This window comes from Lithobates pipiens, unplaced genomic scaffold (assembly GCF_037356315.1).
Source record: "Lithobates pipiens isolate NorthernLeopardFrog02 unplaced genomic scaffold, aLitPip1_a1.2 Scaffold_13, whole genome shotgun sequence".
Classification (NCBI taxonomy): domain Eukaryota; kingdom Metazoa; phylum Chordata; class Amphibia; order Anura; family Ranidae; genus Lithobates; species Lithobates pipiens.
The window spans coordinates 377731204-377755119 of NW_027507718.1; the positions used below are offsets into that span (position 1 = coordinate 377731204).

The window sequence follows — 23916 nt, forward strand, 5'->3', positions numbered from 1 at the left end:
GACTCTCATCATTGTCAGCTGCACCTAATTACTGTGGAACATCTTCTTGCTTAGAGACTCATGTGTGTAAAATGTATGTTAGCATGGTCACTTGTAGTCTCATGTGCATGTCACACAGTGACAATTCAGGAGCACACTGGACAGCTGTTACACCATAATGGAAAGAACGTGAAAAAAGAACTTTGAGACAGGATGAGCATACAATACATTCTTTTAAAGAAAATTGCAAATTTTAACCACTTCAATACAGGGCATTTATACAGCTTCCTTACCAGACCAATTTTTAGCTTTCAGCGCTCTTAGCCCTTGTACACACGGTCGGAGATTCCGTCGGAATGTTTCCTATAGGACCGTTTTGTCGGATATTCCGACTGTGTGTGGTCTGCATCGGACTGTTTCCTTAGGAATATCCGACGGACTAATTTTTCCAACTTGCCTGTAAAATTTTCCGACAAAATACTCCTATCGGACATACTCCGATCATGTGTAGCCTACTCCGACGGACAAAGTGCCACGCATGCTCAGATCAAATTCCTAGACCAAAACTATTGGTTACTAGCCTAAACGTAGTCCCGTCGTAACGAAATAACGTCATCGCGTTATGTACAATCGGATTTTCCGACAACTTAGTCCAACCGTGTGTATGCAACATCACTTCCGGACCTCTTCCGGAATTAATCCGTCTGAATTATTCAGACGGATTTGGTTGTCGGAATCTCCGACCGTGTGTACAAGGGCTTACATTTTGAATGCCAGTTACTCAGTCATGCAACACTGTACCCAAACAAAATGTTTATAATTTTTTTTCATACAAATAGAGCTTTCTTTTGGTGGTATTTAATCACCACTGGGTTTTTTATTTTTTGCGGCATAAGTGAAAAAAGAATGAAAATTTTGAAAAAAAAAACACTTTTTTTTGTTTCTTTGATAAAATTTTGCAAATGAGTCATTTTTGTTCATAAATTTGGGCCAAAATGTATACAGCTACATCTCTTTGGTAAAAATAAACCAAATTAGTGGATATTATTTAGTCTCTTTGAAAGTTATAGAGTCTACAAGCTATGGTGCAAATCATTGAAAATTGATCACATCTGATCACACCCGATGCACTGACGGCCTATCTCATTTCTTGAGGCTCTGAAATATCAGGAAAGTACAAATACCCCCCAAATGACCCCTTTTTGAAAAGAAGACAGTCCAAGGTATTTAGTAAGAGCCATGGTGAGTTTTTTGAAGTTGTAATTTTTTCCCACAATTCTTGTTTTTTTTTTTTTTTTACAAAATTGTCATAATAACAAGTTATTTCTCATACACAGCATATGCATACTTCCATTTACACCCCAAAATACATTCTGCAACTCTTCCCGAGTATGGCGATACCCCATGTGCGGGACTTTTACACAGCCTGGTCACACAGAGAAGTGCAAAATGCAGGGAGCACTGTCAGGGGTTCTAGGAGCATAAATGACGCCTCTAATTTCCAAACGACCTACAGTAGGTGCCACCGAAATTGTGTTTCCAGCGTGACAGTATCACGCTGGTTCCCGACGACAGGCTTCTCTAACCAGCGTGATCCCGTTGCGCTGGCTGCAATAGGAAAATGTCATTTTCCTATAGCAGCCAGAGCGAGGCGACAATGTCGCCTCACTCATGAAGCCTGCATGCCTTCTTGGGGGCATACCAGGCCCTTAGGTCTGGCAGGGATTTTAAGGGGAATCCCCTTCGCCAAAAAAAACAGAGTGGGGTCCCCCCAAAATCCATACCAGACCCCTATCCGAGCACGCAGCCCGGCTGGTCAGGAAAGGGGGTGGGGACAAGCAAGTGCCACCCTCCTGAGCCGTACCAGGAGCGCGGCCCCCCACCCCAAAGCACCTTGTCCCCATGTTGATGAGGACAAGGGCCTCTTCCCGACAACCCTGGCCGTTGGTTGTCGGGGTCTGCGGGCGAGGGGCTTATTGGAATCCAGGAGCCCCTTTTAATAAGGGGGCCCCCGATACCGGCCCCCCACCCTATGTGAATGAGTATGGGGTACAATGTACCCCTACCCATTCACTTGTGAAAAAAATGTACAAAAAACACACACACACGGGTTAAAAAAGTTTATTGCACAGCTCAGGGGGTCTTTCGTCTTCGGGGGTCTTCTCGCCAGACTCCTCCGCTATCTTCTGCTAGATCTTTTGCTAACGGAGGAGCCCGGCTTTCTTCTTCATCGCCACCCTTTTCTTACGACTTTGGGGGTCTTGTCCCCCTCTTCGGTTCTTCTTGCCGGGCCACCGCTTCTTCTTCCAGCTCTTTTGCTAGTCTTCTGTCGCCGCTGCCGCCGCCTTCCGTTCTTCTTCTTCTTCTTCTTCTCCTTCTTCTCCTGGACATGTTGACTCGACGCTCTCTCCGGCCGCAATGCCAGGGACGTGGTGCGCGGCGACTTATATAGGGACAAGGGGCGGCCCCCCTTCCCCAAGGCACCCCCCATGTTGAGGGCACGTGACCTGGTACGGCTCAGGAGGGGGGGCTCGCTCATCCCCACCCCCTTTCCTGACTGGCCGTGCTGCGTGCTCGGATAGGGGTCTGGTATGGATATTGGGGGGGACACCACGCCGTTTTTTTGGCGAAGGGGATTCCCTTTAAAATCCCTGCCAGACCTAAGGGCCTGGTATGCCTCCCAAGGGGGAACCCATGCCATTTTTTTTTACATTTTGCGTGGAGTTCTCCCTTAGGATTCATACCAAACAGTGCCTGGTATTGGCGGGAATCCAGTTCGGATCCCCGCACCAGTGTCAACCCGGCCAGCGATGCTTGTCGCTTATCGGGAAAGGAAAATAAACATTTTGCCTTACCCGATGCGAGCCAGCTCAGCGCTGGCTCCCGCGACGGGGCTCGTAGGGTGTCAATCTCGCCGCTAGAAGCAGCGATACAATATCGGCGGCACCTACTGTATTACATTTATGAAGTCCCTGGAGTACCAGGACAGTAGAATTATCCACAAAATGACCCCATTTTGGAAAGAAAACAACCCACCGTATATTCTATGAGGCATAATGAGTCTTTTGAACAGTTCATTTTTTTCCACAAGTCTTCGGAAAACGTGGAAAGAAAATGAAAACATATTTTTTTTTTTTACACAAAGTGGTTAGTTTATAAGATATTTCTAACTCAAAGCATGTACATAGCAAAAATTACACCCCAAAATACATTCTGCTACTCATCCTGAGTATGGCGATACCACATGTGTGTGACTTTTACACAGTGTGTCCACATACAGAGGCCCAACATGCAGGGAGCGCCATCAGGTGTTCTATGAGCATAAATGACAAATCTAATTTCCTAACCACCTATTACAATTGTGAAGGCCCTGAAGCACCAGGACAATGGAATTACCCATGAAATGACCCCATTTTGGAAAACAAACACCCCAAAGTATATTCTATGAAGCATTATGAGTCTTTTGAGCGGTTCATTTTTTTACACAAGTCTTCAGAAAACATGGAAAGAAAATTAAAATCTTTTTTTTTTTTTTACACAAAGTTGTCCATTTATAAGATATTTCTAACACATAGCATGTATATAGCAAAAATGACACCCCAAAACACATTCTGTTACTCCTCCTGAGTATTGCGATACCACATGTGTGAGACTTTTACATAGCCTGGCCATATACAGAGGTCCAACATGGAAGTGGTACCTTCAGGCGCTCTAGGAGCACAAATTACACATCTCATTTTGTTCCTACCTATCACACTTTTGAAGGTCCTGGAGCACCAGGACAATAGAATTACCCACAAAATGACCCAATTTTGGAAAGCAAACACCCCAATGTTTATTCTATGAGGCATGGGCTGCAAATAGGTACTCGGTTACTCTGACGGGTTGGTGACAGGTACTCTGTTACTCCGATGGGCTGGTGACAGGTACTCCGACGGGCTGGTGACAGGTACTCGGGTACTTCGACGGGCTGGTGACAGGTACTCGGGTACACCGACGGGCTGGTGACAGGTACTTGGGTACTCCGACGGGCTGGTGACAGGCATTCGGGTACTCAGATGAACTGTGACAGGTACTCGGGTACTCAATTGAACCGTGACAGGTACTCAGGTACTCAGATGAACCGTGACAGGCACTTAGGTACTCGGGTACTCAGATGGATTGTGACAGGTACTCAGATGGACTGTGACAGGTACTCTGGTACTCAGATGGCCTGTGACAGGTACTCAAGTACTCAGATGGGCTGTGACAGGTACTCAGGTACTCAGATGGGCTGTGACAGGTACTCAGGTACTCGGGTACTGAGATGGGATGTGACAGGCACTCAGGTACTCAGGTACTCGGGTACTCAGATGGGCTGGGACAGGTTCTCAGGTACTCAGATGGGCTGGGACAGGTACTCAGGTACTCAGATGGGCTGAGACAGGTACTCAGGTGGGCTGGGACAGGTACTCAGGTACTCGGGTACTCAAATGGGCTGGGACAGGTACTCAGGTACTCAGATGGGCTGTGACAGGTACTCGGGTACTCAGATGGGCTGACAGGTACTCAGGTACTCGGGTACTCAGATGGGTGTTGACAGGTACTTTGATGGGTGGTGACAGGTCCTCTTTATTGGGGGGGTAATCAGTGTGGTTGGTGTGTACACTGAGCAGTAACGAGATGTTACCGCAATAACCTCCTCACACAAGATCAGTGTGTGAGGAGGAGAACCCAGTAACATCTCGCTACCGCGGTTTGTTTACATTCTGTGACCGGCTGTGATTGGACACAGCCAGTCACGTGGTAAAGAGCCAATTTCATTGGCTCTTTACTGCGATCAGGATTGGGCTGTGTCAGGGTGACAAGCCGCATCCCCGATCGGTGCTCTGCATGCGCCCTAGGCGCGTGCATGAGCCCTATAACGGCACAGTACATGAGACTGGCTGTGATTGGACACGGCCGGTCACATATATCGGGGGGGGGGGGGTCGATGGGGAGGAAAATCCCATAGATCAGGGATGGGCTGTTTCCGAGGGACACAGCTCATCCACGATCGCCGCGCTGCGGGCCCCCGGGGACCCACAGGAGTGGCAAAATACAGAGGCCATCATATGACGTCCACCCAGCATGGGAGATCCCATCTGTGGCCATCATATGACTATGGCCAGGTATTGAAGTGGTTAAAAAAGATTGAAAACAACTCTTTGAAGTATATTTACATTTTTAAGCGCCTATGAGATCTTAGTGATTGGTGACTTTAAAGTGGTTGTAAAGGCACAAGGTTTTTTATCTATATGCATTCTATGTGTACAGAAGCCCCCCCCCATACTTTCCTGAGCCCCCTCTCGATCCAGTGATGTCCACCAGAGCCTTGGTTCTCCAAGGACTCACGCTCCCGATTGGATTTTGGCAGCAGTGAGAGCTATTGTCTCCTGCTGCTCTTAATCACAGCCAGTGAGCCAATCAGGAGACAGAGGGGGCTTCATGTGTGATTGGACACACTGCCACAGCTCAGGAGCATGCCTACTTGGGTGCCCCCATAGCCAGCTGCTTGCTGTGGGGGCTCTCAACAGGAGGGAGGGGCCGGGAGTGCCTGTGTGGGATCCCAGAAGAGGAGGATCCAGGCTGCTCTGTGCAAAACCACTACACAGAGCAGGTAAGTATGACAGTATTATTTTTTTAAACAAGACTTTATTATCGCTTTAAGGCTTATAAGGCTTAGTGCTGGGAGCAGGGCTTAAAAATATAACAGCTCTTTATGGTTTAAGAAACATCTATGATCACCTACAAGATATTTCTGTTACTTAAATTTGATTAAAAAGCAGCTGTCATTCTTTTCATAGCACAATCTTCATGATTTTGGTTGCCAGAGTTTAACCTTTCAGAACAAAGAAAAAGTCATGTTCAATTTATGGTGTGAAGATCTTTCAGTAAAAGTTTTTTTAAAAACACAAATCCTTCTAAATATATGTCAGACTCTTTTTCATGAAAATTCATGGGCCATGTGTGTTGCTGACTGTCTCCTGTTCAATAACCAAGAATGATTTATCTTGTGTATTTTTATAGCATCATTACAGCACTTGTTGGAAAAGCAGTCTCTTTTGTAATGAGTCAGCACTGCTTGAGATAAGCTGTTATTAGTGACAAAACATCGTTGCTTTGCTTGATGGCACTGAATACTGATGATAATATAAAACTCTCCATATGAGTTTTAAAATATTTATAATCTACTTCAACTACAAAAGTGCCTAAGGTCACTATCATTCCATCTTGCATATATAAAACAGATAACTTTTCAGTCCAAAATAATCCAATTTAAATGTGTTTTCAGAAAAAAAAAATATTTAAATGAAACTTCTGTAATATATGCCTATCAAGTATCACTTTTAAATTCCCAGAATTATGTCACTGAAACAAAAGTTTGTATATAATGTATATCTTTATATATACATCAACTGGTCATTTTCAATTTTTTTTCCAGTAAACATCTCTTTAGTCCGGCACTTTGTTCAAAATATTATGCAAACTGTTTGAGGCACAGAAAGAATAGTCCAGGTTGTATAAAAGTGTAGTTTTCCTGTGCAGAATATGTGTATATATGTCTCACATGTGTCTTTTGTATTGAAAAGTTTGTGGTTTCTGATTTTGGATACAGGAATTACAAAATTATATCCTTTGATTGGGAAATGACAACTTCTTCAGTCATTTTTTTCTTATAGACTATAAGATATACTGTCCATATTGTAATTCCTATCCTGACTCATTACTTGTCCACCTTACTTCCCCGTACACATGATCGGACTTTCCAAAAACAAAACTATGGATTCTTGCTCGAAGGATGTTGGCTCCAACTTGTCTTGCATACACACGGTCACACAAATGTTGGCCAACAATTACATACATAGGAACGTGTTGGCAGAAAGTCCGCCGACAAATGGTCGATGGAGCACACACAAGGTTGGACTTTCAGCCAACAGGCTCACATTCAAAATTTTTGGTCAGAAAATCTGATCGTGTGTACGGTATAAGAGTTTGGGTGTTCCAGACAAACATTTCATAATGTGAAATGAAATAAAAAACACGACTAAGGTGCAGATCTGGAAACTTAGGTGCAGATATTTCATCAATATAGTCCAATAAGAAACTTTTAAGCATCTGTTAAAACTAAAATATCAGTACTGAGTGGACATATCCTTTAACGCTTTCATGGTTAGAGTAACGAATAAGCTTTGTGTTTGGTCACTGCTGCCACATGACAGATCATCAAATCGATGCAGCAGTCTCTCATTTGTCTATGGTAGTACTACCACCTCTAAATGACAGATTCCTGCTGGTTTCTGCTTCAAATTGTAAACAAACTGGAGGGGATCCAGGGTGATGTCACTGACTAAATATGGTCATAAACATATTTGATCAACTATGTCACATAGGTTCTCTGGCACTGTTGTTTAAATTCCAGCAGTTTTCTGCTGTTATCTGTAATGGGTAGAGGAGAGGCAGTATCAGTTAAAAAATATATATATAATGCCCCACAATGTAAAAATCCATAGGGATTCCAGATTCTGACAGATTCTGAAAAGTCCCCTAGACTGATTTCCATATAACTTTTGGGAAATAGGATATAGGGGTGAGGCTAATGTCACCATTAATATGCGGATAATGTCTTGCAAGCAAGGGGAGGCTTAACCATCCCCCATCGTAAGGTGTCGTCTCAATGTTTATGGCATGTGGCCTGGTGAAGTTTGGGTGGTCGATCATCACTGCTGTCCTTCCTGGCCAAAAAGGCTGCATACTTGGAGTTAAATGTTTAAGCAAACCCCATAATATTTTTTTTTTCCCTAAAGAGGCCAACAAACAATTTAATGAGGTTAAGTCTACTAAATGTTAATAAAATAAACTTATCCAGGAATTAACCTTTGATGGCCAGGAAATCATACCAGGCCATATGCTCTCAACATTGGGAGGGTACCTTGGAAGGGGGGCAGCAAAGCTCCTTTGTATGGCACCTTTTATCTTTTGTCGATGGTGACAAAGGCCTTATCCACACATCCTGACCTCCAAAATGGATGTAAAAGCCTGTGGGGGGAATGTATCAGAATATGGAAGCCCCCTTTAAAATAAGGAGCCCCCAATATCTGCCCTATCTGCTCCCATGTGAATGAGTAGCGGGTACATAGTGTTTGGTTTCCACACCCAACTTGCTCATTGCATATTAGATATGGAAGCCTATGTTGTTGTGAAGCTGTTCAATTTACTTGGCTTATATTTTATATTATGCCACATCTTGTCAATAAATAAATCAGATTTTTTAGATCCAATCTAGTATGATCCAATTATTACCTTGGTAACCCCTTTTTCCTGGTGGACTATACCAGGTTTTGTTTTTATGTGATACATTTTGGTTACGGTAGCAATGCCTAATGTGGTGAGTGATCTATGAGTGACTACTATAATATAGCGGATTCATTTTTGTGACCTTCCCGATTCTTTGTTTAGTTTATATGCAGCTGGTTCAGATTTTGATCCTTTCTTACCGGTGTCTACTTTTAATTTTTCCAGTTTCACATTTTCTGTTGAGGGTTTTTCTATACATTCCCAAGTTAGGGATGGCATTTGTTCTAGGGGAAGATATTGATCAGGAAATCAGAGAAGCTTTTCAGGACACTCAAATTCCGAATTTAAAGAACATAAAAAGTTATTGACTAGACACCTGAATAGGAAATTGGATGTGTCCTCTCTAGAAACGTATATAGAACATAAAATAGTACCACGAGGTCTAAGAGACAGCATAGTACCTGCAGAACATCTCCACACAGATAGATTCCTCCCTAAGTGGAAGGAACTATGTATTAATCATGGGCTAGTGGTAATGGGCCTAATAGTAGAGGAGGAGAAGGTTCAATTATGTGGATTTAAAGAACAGATTGAGGAAAGTGCACAAGGATTAGATGCCCTAAAAAGAAACAGAGGAATATGCAAAACAAAATGAACTTCTCAAAAAGGAGGTCGAGAGAGTCAAACTTAATTTAAAAACAACTAAACAAACAAAATTTAGGAGGGATATTAATGACTTTGAAAAAAGATGAAGTCTTTGACCTAACCATCCAAGAAGAAAGGAGCAGATCCTCAAGAAGAGGACCATATTCGCAAATTAAGATTAAGACGTGAAAGATCTGTTAGTGATACTAATGAGGAAAATGCTAATAAATCAGTGAGGTTTTTTTAGACAACGAGGGGGCGGAAGATGCTGTAACCCACATCCCACCTCTGAAAATACCATCAAAAATAAAAACTCATTCAGGAAATAAAAACAAGGACACACTTCTGGTTCTGGCGCCACATGAGGTAGCTGCGCCCTTCCTCAGCAACCACTCCAGGCACCCTCACTCAGCCTAAAAAACTGACCTGAGTGGCCCCAACAACCTATCAGCCACCACCGGGTGTCCCTTCCCTCCCACTGGGCACAGATGGACCGTTTCGTGGAAAAAAACGGCGTCGGTTGTACGCGGCCGCGGCAGCTCCACCACACAGGTCGCAAATTGAGCCCCCGGCTTTGGTCTACACGCACACCGCAATGAATGCTCAGACAGCCGACATGGAGGTTAGTGGCAGCTCCGCTCAGGCACTCTCTGCCTCACACACCACCCCACCCCAGGGCTCAGCTCCGCCACTCTCCCTGCAAACCTCACCAGGGGACAATATCCCCAATACCCCCCCCAGGGCAGGATGGACATACCCACTGCATTGCACATGCAGTGGCAGCCCTCCTGACCCCCATGATCGCAGCCTCAGTGGAGAAAGCTGTTAATGCAGGCATGAAACAGATCAAAGCCCAACTGACCGAACACACCACTAGATTGAATGAAGTGGAGCATCGCTTATCAGAGGTAGAAGATGAACTCTATCAAGCACAGGCCATGGACCAGTTACAAGACAAAACTAACCAATATATCACCCAAAAATTGGAGGACCTGGAAAATAGATTCAGACGGAGCAACCTGCGTTTTGTAGACATCCCTGAGTCGCTACCTTCTGCAGCCTTAGCAGAATTCTGCTCAAAACGCATACCCGAGGCCAAGGGCCCCTCAGGCCCATTTACAGTGGAACATGCATGCTGCGTGGGATCTTTTAATGCTGAACGCAAATCCCCCCCCCCATCATTGCCAAGTATCTCAATTATGCTGACAAATCTCTTCTCCTCCAGAAATTCTGGCAATCCCCTGCTCTTCAAGTCGATGGGGTTCCTATAGGCCCATTTCCTTGCTCAACCTGGATGTTAAAATCCTGTCGAAAATAGTGGCCTCCAGGCTAGCAGTAATCCTTACTGACCTCATATACCCTGCCCAGTCCAGCTTTGTGAAAGGGCGTACAGCCACCCTGAACATCCGCAAGGTGCTAATAGCCCTTGAACAAGCCAAGCGAGATCACAAGGGAGACTATGCCATCATCACCCTAGATGAAGAAAAAGCCTTTTGACAATGTAAGCTTCGACTGGCTTTCACTTTCATTCTCCAAAATGGGGTTTTTCGGGCCCCTTCTGCCACCTCATAAACTCTATGTATGGGTCGCCCTCAGCTAGATTAGTCGTAGCGGGTCTTCTCTCAGAGGACTTCCGCCTCCATAAAGGGACCAGACAAGGATGTCCTTTATCTCCCTATTATTTAATATTGCCCTGGAACCCCTTTCCAGATTCCTATCCCAGACTACTCCCCTATAAGGCATCACCGTAGGCACCACAGAACTCCGCACATCATTCTTCGCGGGTGACGTCCTCATGTTAACGTCCAACCCCCCAGCTGACATCTTGACCATTAAAAATATCTTTGATGACTTTAGGTTATGCTCGGGGCTCCCCATCAATTACTCCAAAAGTGAAATCCTCCCTATTAGCAGACACTCCTTTCTCCCTTGTACACAACACTCCCTTTTCCAGGTTGCCCCATCACACATCACCTATCTAGGGATAAAGATTGGGAAACTACCCTCCTTTCTCTATCATCTCAACTACCCCCCCTTTTTGCTAAACGTTTTCAAGAATTGTCTAACTGAATGGCTCTCCCCCTCTCGCTCCTGGGAAGGTGCCACCTTGTCAAAATGAGAAGTTTCGTCAGACTGCTGTACCCTTTGCAAACTATTCCTTTACTGTTAAAACACAAGGACGTCTCGGCTTTTAATTCCAAAATCTCTAAATTTATTTTGCGTGGCAAAAGACCACGTGTAGCATTCAAGAAATTACACCTTCCTAGGAGTGAAGGGCCATCAGCCTACCACATATTAGATTGTATAATCTTTCATGCCTGCTAAGGACTAGTCTAGACTGGTTAGCTCAAAAATCTTGCCACTCCAACTACATCCTAGAGTCTGCAATGGCCCACCCCTACTCTTTGGTGGCCCTCCTACACAGCCTTACACTGCAGGTGTAAGGCTGCCCCCCCCCCCCCCCCACATCAACATAATCTCCTTCTACGGGACACGGGCCTGTCCTGGAGGAAGATCAGAAAAATCCTCAAACTCCCACCTTTTATCTCTTCTCACTTACCCATTCAAGGGAATCCTGAATTCCTTGCTGGTCTCCACTACAAATCCTTTAAAGTATGGCAAAAATGTGGCTTCTCAACTTTTTCCACACTGTGTGATATCACTACTGGAAAACCATTACCTTTTTCAACCATGTCAACCTTATTTTCCCTGCCTCCTTCTTACGCCCCTTATTACCATCAATGCATCAGCTTTCTCTCCAGCACATGCAAAGATGAATCTCTGAGATTTAAACCCAGCTTCTTAGATCGTTTACTGCAGGGTAGTCACTACACAATTTCTGGCATATACAAACCTCTTTTGAATGATTCCCCATCACTCTCATCATCCTCCATTGCTAACTGGTGTAAGGATTTCCCAGATCCCAACCTATTCGAAAAGGTCCTGTCTGGCCTACAGAAGGTTCTCCGACTAACCCCCGAATGAAACCCGGAGAGAAACTTAGCTCAAATTTGCCCACTGGGCCTATATCCCACTCCTCTCCCCCAAATCTAATAAGGATGGAGCCTCATGCCCTTTATGTTCGGTCTCTAAACCCCCTCTTTCACACTGTTTTTGGTCCTGCTCCTTCATCTCTTCATTTTGGGATCAAGTCATCTGCTTCATATTCGAGGTCACTCTGTTGAACCTGCCCAAAGACCATCTCCTCCTGATCTTTGGCTACTGGGACCCTCTACTGCTACCTTGGTCTTTATCCTCCAAGGCCTCAACCTCTGTCAGGTCGGCCAAAAACCCTTCCTCTAAAGACTGGATCCTGATATGCCTACTTATCGCAAGGAGACTCATCCTAAGACATTGGATCTCACCTCGAAGCCCGCCCATCATCCAACTCAAGAAGGAATGTCTCAACCTTTTATACAGAGAACGACTCCTCACGAACTTTAAAGAATCCAAATCCAGAACTCGCTTTTTCCATAGATGGCAAGTTTTCATCTCCTCATCTCTCTCATCAGATGACCAAATGGCTCTACACACACTTTCTTTCTCCTATGATGAGCCAATCCCTAAGGAACCATAATCAACACTGGTACTCTTCACTCGCTTTTTCCTCTACTGGTACTACATTCACTGGTCACTCTCGGGACTCACCATGTTTTGAACATTGTAGCCCGCAAATTCACCTCTCCCCCCCCTCCCTCCCCTGTCTCCCCGGTTATAACCCTATTTTTACTAGCTTTTTATCAGGGGCTCGTACACAGATCCATCCAGATTCTTTTTATTTTCCTTGTCACTCTATACTGGTGTTTTTTTTTCTGGGATGACTTTCTACAACCTCACTAGTTGAGATTTCTTGTGTTAAAAGGCTGTATACAACCCCACAACGTTAGTTGCTTTGGCTTCTATATTTATCCTAACATTTGTTATCATCTGTTTTGTTTTCGCTGACATATGTAACTTTCCAGGCCTTCTTTGATCTTGTGCAGTATTACTCAAAAATTACTGACGATAACCTGTACAAATGTCTTTTTGATTCCCAATAAAAACATTTTGAAAAAAAAAAAAAACAAAGACAAAATTCCAAAAACGGGAAACGAGAGATCGCGTACGAGAAGTCAGAAAAAATATTAACCAAGAATACTGCCCTTGGGAAATAGTAAAAAGGACTTGGAGGTTATTAACCTCTCTGATTTCCCTTTTGCCCAAAAACATATCAAACTTTTGCAAAGATGTATGTCATTTTCCCCTTTTAACAATATGGTTGAGTTTTCAGTCTACAAGACTGTCCCTCTCTTCCTGAGAAAGATCTTTTTAAGGTATCTTTTTGAGAGGAAGGACATCTCTAAGACTGGAAAACTGCACTTAGAAATGAATGATCGGCACTAGAGATTCTAAACACCTTGCTTGCTGAAAATGAGGACCCGCCTACAACAAGTAATCCTAGTAGGAGAGTGGCTGATCTAAGGATACATTCCAAAATGATGCTACCCTTATCCAAAAATAGGTGTTTAAACCTTTTCTTGGAAATGGTCCAATTGGACCTAGATTGCATACATTGGACACAAAGAGCTGTTGATAACTATGCAAGCTTAGAAAAACAAAGAATATCATTATAAAAAGAAGCAATGGGGGTAACTTTATTGTAATGAATGAAAATTTTTACGAAAAGGAAGTTAAACATTTATTAATGATCCCCTAACATACAAAAGATTTGATTACAATCCATTTCTCGAAGCAGCATGACAGTTAAATAAAAAACTGAGGGCTGCGAAAGAGGTTGGTCTTGTTAGTAATCGTGAATATGAGCACCTCCTTGTGAGAGAGTTCAGTGTGCCCACCTTTTACATTATACCAAAGGTGCATAAATGCTTGCAAAATACACCAGGGAGACCGATTGTATTGGCGGTATGGGGTCCCCTTCAGAAGATGGGTGGCTATTTGGACTCGCTCCTCAAGGATATGGTAAAAGAATTAAAATCATATGTCCAAGATACTCGACATGCACTATCCAAAATAGCTGATCTACAGGTGGGGGTGAGGTGCGGCTGATAGGTATTGATGTGGAATCACTCTATACATCGATCCTCCATACCTGTGGAATACAGACAGTTGAGGCCTTCCTAGATTTACATTATCTGCAACTTGATCCACAAAACAAGTTCCTGGTAGAATTGTTGAACTTTGCATTGTCCAATAATTTCTTCCAATTCTCTGCACAGAACTACCAACAAATAAGAGGTACCTCAATGGGAGAAATGTGGGCGCTGACCTATGCTTGCCTTCATTTAGGCCTCTGGGAAGAAACTGATGTCTTTACCTTGTTGATGTACCAGGACCATGTACATACATGGCTAAGCTACATCAACGATGTATTGGTGGTACGAATAGGAGATATAGAAGATCTTCGTAAATTTGTTGATCAACTCAACAACAATAAAAGCAACATACACTTGACCTACACTTTTGATCATACCCAGATCTCTTTTCTGGACTTATGTATACCTGTAGCTATTGAAGAGGGACAATTGTGTACATGTACGTTCCGTAAAGAAACTGCAGCTAATGCCCTCTTAAGAGCAGATAGCCACCATTCTCCTTGGTTAAAGAATGGGATCCCAGTGGGCCAGTTCCTAAGGATAAAAATAAATTGTACTAATGTATGAGAGATTTCGTGAGCATGGTTAATCCCATGGACATACCCGCTGGGCAAAAAATAAGGGGGATATGCTGATTCAATCAGAATTTATCAAGAGACCAAGTACCAAGTGGTTGTCAACATACCCAAGAACTAAAAAGTAGGTTCCCTATAACAAATGTCCCTGTGTGGATAGAACTAATACTTTTCAAGATGCACTAGGATAAAACAGGTATGAAATTAGAGACCTAATTAATTGCTCTACAATAAGAGTGATTTACATGATTACCTGTCCCTGTCCAAAAATCTATATAGGGAAAAACTAAAAGATCATTAAAAGTCAGAATTGGTGAACATCTGATAGAGTTTAATGAAAAAAACTGAGAAACCCCTAGCCAGACATTTTTCCTCATGCCATGGAGGATGTACAGTAGGTATGAAGGTTAAGGGGATCTACGTCCTTAAATTACCCGCTAGGAGAGGTGACTTTGACCATATACTCCTCCAAAAAGAAAAATGGTGGATATACAGCTTAAAGTACATCATACCAGTGGACGTGAACACAGGGCCCCACATTTTCCTGGAGAGTTGATCAACTCTCTTTTACACTTCTGTAATAGGCCCCCTTGGGCTATATCTTGACCATAAGTGGTTCATAACCTGCTCTGTTGGCTTTACTTTCTCTACCCATGTGAGAATATAATATATTATATTATTCTGTTTCACTTTACTACCTTTACTAAAACCACTATGTTTTTTCCCTCTTTTTTTCCTCTTTCCCTCTTTTCCTCCTTTCTTCATTGTCCCTTTGTTTTCTTGTTCCTTTCCTTTACTATAAATAGCTAAGAATAGAACAGAAAAGTAACTGAGAGCCTATTTGTTTATGTTTTACCTAAACCCTTACTGGCTAATATAAATCATTAATACCAAACAACTGTAAACATGGTAAATGTCCCTTTAAATATTCCATTATTGGGTGTCACTGTCATGAAGAAATCATTGTTATAATGTAGTGATGGTCACTGATCTATCATCATCCAGGCAAAGCTATGCTACTCCCCTAACAAACACGTTGATGTCACCAGCGTCACTTTACGCCACCCACCCACGTTGCTATCAAGCAAGCCAGGGAAGTGAGGGAGACGGGTGATAGGAAGCACTGTATGGCACCTTGGAGCAGGTAGCTCAGCTTATACCACAACCAGTGGATACTATGTAACATCGCCAAGTGCTGTTTCTGCATCAAGGACTAGAGAGACTGTTATCAGCTTGGTAATGGTAATGTATCCCCCACAAACATTTCTATAGTCATCAGGGACTGGACGCTCTCTGCACTGATTTGCCTACATCTGATTACGCAGAGCTTATACTACCAAGTCTGCATGTATCTCCACCTGCCTGCAGTACACTATTGGGGCATTCAGGACATATACTCCAGCCTAGTTACAGGTCTCCAATCTCTCTGAGGAACTGTACTTTTAGCTATTTAGTACAGCCCACAGCACACTACATCTGAGCAATTGGATCTGGATTTACAGACTGTATATTTTTCAGACTATTCAGTAAAAATTGCTCCACTACATCCAGCTGAAATGGTACTCCTTGTCTCACAGGTCATTATCCCTGATGCTGAAAAATAGCTTATTCCTGGCTGTTAAATGAGCCGCTGCTCTGAACCCCATGAGGCCTCAGAATCAGTCCAAGATGTGGGATTAATGATCTCCAGAATCTCACAACCCCAATGAACTTCTGTGCCTCCTCTTTGGTAGTAGGGGTGACAGCGCCTGGACACTTTGCACAACTGTCCCTGAAATTTTCCTCTGTAGCCCAGTCCACATCATTCCTAAGAATTTCACCTCTGTGGTAGGTCCTTGGACTCTCCGTTGATAGCCCACCCTCTGTTCTCCATGTGCTGTATCAGTAGGTGCAGTGCTTCAGTTACATCTTCTTTCATCCCAGAGATCATGATGTCATCAATGTAGTGAAACACAGCAACTTTCAAATTCAGGTTACTTAAATATTGGGCAATCAGTCCATGACAAATCATTGGAGAATGAACAGAGTCTTTAGGAAACACAGTCAAAGTGTTTTGGCGGCCATCCCACACAAAGGCAAACTGGTTCTGACACTCCAGGTCTATCAAAATAAAAAATAAATCATTAATGTCTATGACAGCATAATATTCTCTGGTCTCTTTAGCAGTTTTCTCAATGATTGAGATCATGTACAGCTGACTTCAATGGAGGTGCCACTTTGTTTAGACCTCTGTAATTCACAGTCATTTTATATGTCCCATTAGGTTTCTTTACTGGGAACACTAGAGATGAGAAAGGACTTACAGCAGGTCTAAGGATCCCTATTCTCAACAGTTCTTGAATAGTCTCCCCAATTCCTTTGTGGCCTCTAGGAAGTCTGTAGTGCTTGAGGCTTCTCTGGTGGAGAAATGTAGACAGGGGTTCATTTCTCATTAACTCTAACCTCAGCTGTCACCACTCCCCTCACCAGATATGCTTTATCAGGATACCTGAATGTTAATGTACCCCATTCAGTCTGAATAGACTGACCTTGAAGTACATCCATCCCAAGAATATTTTTAGGTAACTCTGATACCAAAACATTTGTCCAAATTCCCGGTCCCTTGCCAATAGCCAAAATGTACCCGCGTCCCAACTGCTGGTGTGGTTCCCTCTCCAAACCTTCTACATGAATGAATTATCCTTGGTGATAGGAAGGATTTCCTTGCAAAAGTGTAACTTCAGCTCTTGCATCAACTAAAGCGTGTGTAGAAGAAGACTTCCCCCACCATACAGTGACGGGTACATATTGGCGTCGGTCTCTTCCTGTCACTGTCCTTACTGCTATTACAGGAGACCCATCTTTCCTTCATAAAGGATAAGGAACCTCCCAATCCTCTTTTCTGAATGTCTCTAACTCCTCCCCAGGATAAAGGGACTTGGGTTTGGGTTCATGTGCAGTGTTGGCAATTGGTCTGGGGCTAACAGGAGGGGTCTGTTCTTTTTTCTCTAAATCTAGGCTGATGTTATCTTCACTAGGAGTAGTGTTTCTAACCCTGACTGTTTTGTCCAATAAATGTTTCCACCTCTTCTGCATTTCTGAAGTAGAAATCACATCTATTTCATCTTTAGGTACTCCTGCCTTTAATAGGTCCACCCACATTTTTTTCCTAGAGATAACTAGCCTGGTTTTCTCTTCGTCTCCTGTCTTCTCTACCCCATTCCCTTTCTTCTCTGTACAAGTTATTTTCTGCTTATATTCTTCCTGTCTGTCCTTGACCATATCTACTGCCCTTACAGATTTTGTTTTTGTCTCCTCTAGCTCCCCCAACTGGCTTAAAAGGGCAGTGGCTCCATGAACCTTAATGTTTAATCCCAGGCCTCCCAACAAGGAAATAATGGAGCCCTGAGATTAAATGGTGCAGACTTCGTCAGCTTAGAGCACAGAGCAGACATAAAGGGTTCCATTACTGGACCCATCCATTCTGGAAACGTATTTAATCCAGTTATACAACCCTTCTCGAATAACCTGGAAATACCCCTTTCCAATTTTTCTCCAGGAGTAGGTATTTTTCAGGTCAGTAGGTCTAGTGTATTCCATCTCTCACGAGGTCTACCAGTGAAAAGTTCACACTAAACTCTCTGACTTTTTCGCATTGTCTGATGCAATTGTAGATCATGGGTTAACAATAGCAATTGCTTCCTTACCTGATAAAACAACATCCTCTCTATCATGTTGCCTTTTCCTATGCTTAGTAATGAGAGGTCTGACACACTTTTTCTTTCCCATTGGATAATCATCATCCGAAACATCAAACTCTATCTCCTCATCCTAACTATGATTTGAAGAGAGCACATCCTCATAATCCCTGTTTTGGGATGTGTCAATGGCATGTACCCTTGCTTTAATAACAGGTTTATGGCCCTTTCTTTTCCTTAAGGCTCTTGCAAATCATTAGCTCGACTAGCAGTTAAACAAACACACTCTGAAGCAACTGCCAGCTGGTCTTTTAATACATTAACGTTTGCCTCTGCCTTCTCCCTTCTCTGTGATTCAGTATATATATATAGCATGAAAGAAGTACCAACCCACTGTGAACACTGTCCTCTTCTCTGCTTTACTTAAATCCAAACTCTTAAGGCTAAAATCTACAAAATTATCTGAAACTTTATCACCCCAAGTCTTATTTAAGGGAGAAGCATACTTTAAAAATTATTTAGCAAGAGGCTTCCACTCACTGTCTCTGACCCAGATAGGTAAGCTTCACACTTCCATCTGGCCACCAGAACCCTAAATAGCCTTGCTGATCCTAAACTGATTACACAGCATTTTTACCTAGCACAAGCTACACAGCACACCATAGTCTGCTCCAGTTGAACTTTAGCACAATATATCACGGCATGAGCCCCCAAATTATTTTGCGTCTATCTAGCAAGTTTTCTTTGTGGTATAAGCAGGGTAACAGACCTCTGCAGTGTCTAAATGTGTTTTTACTATTCAAAAATGCTGTACATACAAAACTATTACAATATTAGGAATACAGTACAAGGTTGACATGTATCTATAGCAAGATGCCTAGCAAATAAGCAGAAACTATGGTCTGTAACAGTAGAAATATGTTTAAAAGTTACTTAACTCTGGTTACTTTGTGTTCATGATCTCTGTTGCTTCTGGAGACCAAGCACCTTCTTCTTGGCTGGAACAGATTTGAGTAGCATTGGTTCTAATGCATGATTAAGTCCTGGCAACCTTTAAATAGCCTAACAATCATTCTTTGAGTTTGAGAGACCCTCTCTTACCTGTTTACTGTAGCTATAGAGACAATAGCCTATTCAAACTGTCAATTGAATACAATAATGGTATCCACATTCCCATTGTATACAACAGCATTTGTTTGAGAAGTTCTGTATCTGAATGCTGTTCCAGTCTTAAAATTAAAAAAAAAATCCTATTTTATATCAAACACAAGACAGAAATGTGGGACCAGTCCAAGCATGAGACTCCTTTGTTTTCACCCTGATGTTTATTTTCAAATGCTTTTACCCACTCCTGAACCACCCCACCCCTCTAAACTTTTCAGTTCTCCTTTTTACCCTATTTTCTATTTAAGGAGGGAGATCGGTGTTCATACTTAGTAGGAACACACAATCTGTCTCCTATCCCCTTTACACACACAGATCCCGGTTCTTGCTCTGTCATGAGAGAACATGGGTGCCTGGCAGTTATCGCACCCACTAGGCATGAGCATCGGCTCCAGGGACACGTGCCAGGAGAGTGCGTGCAACTGATGTGACATCTTAAAGGAGCGATGGCTGGTCGGCTGGTGATTAATACACCAAGAATCTAGAAGGCGGTAAGGCTACTGTTAGCGGTAAAGCGATATTATAGAGGCACTTTTCAGCTGCTAATGGGGTGCTTTTAAACCCTGCTAGCACCCGAATAAAGGGTTAACAGCGCTTGCAAAGCCCCACTGCTGGCAGCGGTGACCATTGATTCCAATAGCAGGGGTGTTGGAGGAGTAGTGTATTCACTGCTCCCACACTGCCCAAAAGATGCTGCTTGCAGGACTTTTTCTAACATCCTGCAAGTGCATCGCTCCAATGTGAAAGCACTGGGGCTCTCACACTGGGGCTGGAGGGGAGGTGTTTTTAAGGCCCTATAAATGCGTTATTTTTAGCCCTTTAGCACCTGAAAAACACCTCAGTGTGAAAGTAGCCTAAGTAAAGAGGAGCTTGCAAAATTAGGTAGACAGAGCCTGCACCCGGCTAGATGGAGTGGAGTAAAATACGGTCTATCAAAGGGAAGAAAACATCATTGAAATCTCCACCAACAGCCATAATCAATCGGTGAGCCAGAGAATGAACCGGCCATTTACCATAGAGCTGACCGAGTACCAGATGGTCCCTGGTCATCTACACGACCTTCGGAGGCGGGGCATGACGTTATGATGTCACGTACAGCCTCAGCAGTTGTAAACAATGCCATTGCCTCGGCTAGGAAGCTGGGATCATTTTTATCCATATCTCACTGTAAAGAGGATCTGCCGTGCCCTATTCCTATTTCAAGGGATATTTACTATGAGCGAGCTTGCAGAAGCGAACATATATATACGTCGCACCCGCATATGTAAATGGTCTTCAAACCACACATGTGAGGTATCGCCACAAACTTTAGAGCAAGAGCAATAATTCTAGCCCAAGAACTCCTCTGCAACACTAAACAGGTAACCTGTAAACTTTAAATCATCTCCTATGGAGCTGACCGAGTACCAGATGGTCCCTGGTCATCTACACGACCTTCGGAGGCGGGGCATGACGTTATGATGTCACGTACAGCCTCAGCAGTTGTAAACAATGCCATTGCCTCGGCTAGGAAGCTGGGATCATTTTTATCCATATCTCACTGTAAAGAGGATCTGCCGTGCCCTATTCCTATTTCAAGGGATATTTACTATGAGCGAGCTTGCAGAAGCGAACATATATATACGTCGCACCCGCATATGTAAATGGTCTTCAAACCACACATGTGAGGTATCGCCACAAACTTTAGAGCAAGAGCAATAATTCTAGCCCAAGAACTCCTCTGCAACACTAAACAGGTAACCTGTAAACTTTAAATCATCTCCTTTGGAGATTTTCAAGTAGCAAAGTTTGGCGACATTCCACGAGTGTGCACAATTTTAAAGCATGACATGTTAGGTATCTGTTTACTTGGTGTAACATCATCTTTCACATTATGTAAAAAAATCAGGCTAACTTTAGTGTGTTTTTTTTTTTAATACACAATGAAGATGGCCGGCGGGACTTTGTAAACGTACCCTGATAACTGGAGGGCATACAAGCCCCTCATCGCTGCTCAGTATTCTGGGTTTCCTAGAACTGTTGCATTCTCTGCCCCAGAGTTCCAATTTGGTGTGACAATTAACAAAACACCAGAATTTCTAAAGACATTTCCTCTGGGGAAGGTTCCAGCATTTGAGGGAAATGACGGCTTCTGTCTGTTTTAGAGCAGTGCCATTGCTCACTATATGGGTAATGATGAACTCCGTGGAACTTCCCGCTTAGATCAGGCTCAGAAAATCCAATGGGTCTGCTTCGCAGACAGTCACATTGTCCCTCCGGCCAGTGCCTGGGTTTTCCCAACTCTGGGGATCATGCAGTTCAACAAACAGGCCACAGAACAAGCCAAGGAGGGGGTGAAGCATGTTCTGGCTACTCCAATCTGCAGACAAGAAATTTTCTGGTGGGGGAGAGAGTCACCCTGGCTGACATCACTGTAGCATGCTCACTGCTTTGGCCCTATAAACAGGTCCTGGAGCCTTCCTTATGCTAGCCTTATGGTAATGTCACAAGATGGTTTGTGATGTGTGTAAACCAGCCCAGTTCCATGCTGTGTTGGGAGAGGTGAAACTCTGTGACAAGATGGCTCAGTTTGATGCCAAAAAATTTGCAGAGTTGCTGCCAAAGAAGGAGACCCCTAAGAAGGAGAAACCAGCAAAGGAGCAGAAGAAAGAGAAGGAGGAAAAGAAACCTGCTCCTGCCCCAGCAGCTGCTCCAGAAGATGAGTCTGAGAAGGCTCTTGCAGCAGAGCCAAAGTCAAAGGACCCTTATGCTCATCTCCCTAAGAGCTCCTTCATTATTGATGAGTTTAAACGAAAGTATTCAAAGGAAGACACACTTTCTGTGGCTCTTCCTTACTTCTGGGAGCACTTTGACAAAGAGGGATGGCCCATCTGGTATTCAGAATACCGTTTCCCGAATGAACTTTCACAACCCTTTATGAGTTGCAATCTCATTACAGGTATGTTCCAGCGTCTGGACAAGCTGCGTAAAATGGGCTTTGCTAGTGTCATCCTGTTTGGAACCAACAATGACAGTTCTATCTCCAGCATATGGGTGTTCAGAGGACAGGATTTGGCATTCAAAATATCTGAAGATTGGCAAATTGATTATGAGTCCTATACCTGGAGGAAGCTGGATTCAGACAGTGAGGAGTGCAAGACCCTGGTAAAAGAGTATTTCTGCTGGGAAGTAAATTTCAAGCATGTAGGCAAAGCCTTCAACCAGGGCAAGACCTTCAAGTGAGGGCCTTTGGGAGGAAGGAATGAGCCGTCTTTCATTTTGAAGAGATCTGGGACATCAATTTCTTTCTCTTCTTGACCACTCAGAAGTTTTAACTTAAGGCAGCAAACAAAAAAAAAAAAAGTAAAAAAAAAAAAAAAAAGTTGCAACAACCACCATTTTATTAACTAGGGTCTCTGCTAAAAATATATATATATATAATGTTCAGGGGGTTCTAATTTTTGCATGTAGAAGAGAAACCTCAGAATTGACATGGGTGGCAAGTGGTTAAACTCTTTCCGCACCAACCAGCATATCTTTTTTTTTTTTCCCACTTCAGCAAAATTTTCCCACGAGACTACAGACTTATTTCAACTTAACAGTTCAAAATTGTCCCTTCTCATTTTCACATCACCGTGGTTTAATTCCAAAATATTCTTATTTAATTATCAAAAACATATACATTTTTTTAATTACATACAAAAATAAGAGAAAAAAATGTCCATTCCTTATTTCTTATCACTTTATCCCACTACCCCTCTCCCCCATTCCCCCCATCCCCTACCTCACTTGGTTTGTTTTATTTTATATCTCTTCTATTCCTGACTCACATTCCTCTGCCTTCCATCATTTTCTCTAGCTATTTATCTGAGGATTTAAATTGTTCCCAACTTCCCCAAGTACTTAATTGGTTTTCGTGTTTTACCTCTATATCAATGAATAGTACATTCTGTGTATATTTTTCTTTTGTTCATTATGTTCTATTATGTTCTTTTTTGTTAGTCAGTCAAAACAAGCTCCGGAAGAAGCGCGAAGACACGCAAAACATGTCGAGCATAATATCATCTTGTAACCCTTTTTGATGTTCCACCATTTTGGATTATCTACTATTTCACTCTTGAGAAGTGTTGTGTGGTGGTTCCCACCAAATACAGTATTACTATTATATAATAGCGGTAACACAAATGGGGATGTCCTTCTGACCACTGATGATTATTTCTTGTACTGACTTTGTTTTTTAGTGTGTTTGTAAATAAAAATGTATATTTTAATATTAATAAGTTGTTGTATTGTGCCTAGAAAGTCCATAGCCCATTTTTTTGTTCTCATCAAGTTACAAATTTAGGACATGGCACATTGTTATTCTTACCTTGTATCCACCATACCACATGGTGTGTTGATACACTTAAAGTTTTTGTTTTAGCTGCAAGGTTTTAACTCAAAACAAAAAATAACCTGCCCCCCCAATACAAACAAGGCCATTTGGGT

General features: G+C 42.9%; 1 pseudogene; it reads left to right on the forward strand.

Annotated features, from left to right (window-relative positions):
* The first annotated feature begins 21373 nt into the window (after positions 1-21373).
* LOC143975171 (elongation factor 1-gamma-A pseudogene) lies at positions 21374-22671 on the forward strand (annotated as a pseudogene).
* The last annotated feature ends 1245 nt before the right edge of the window (positions 22672-23916 follow it).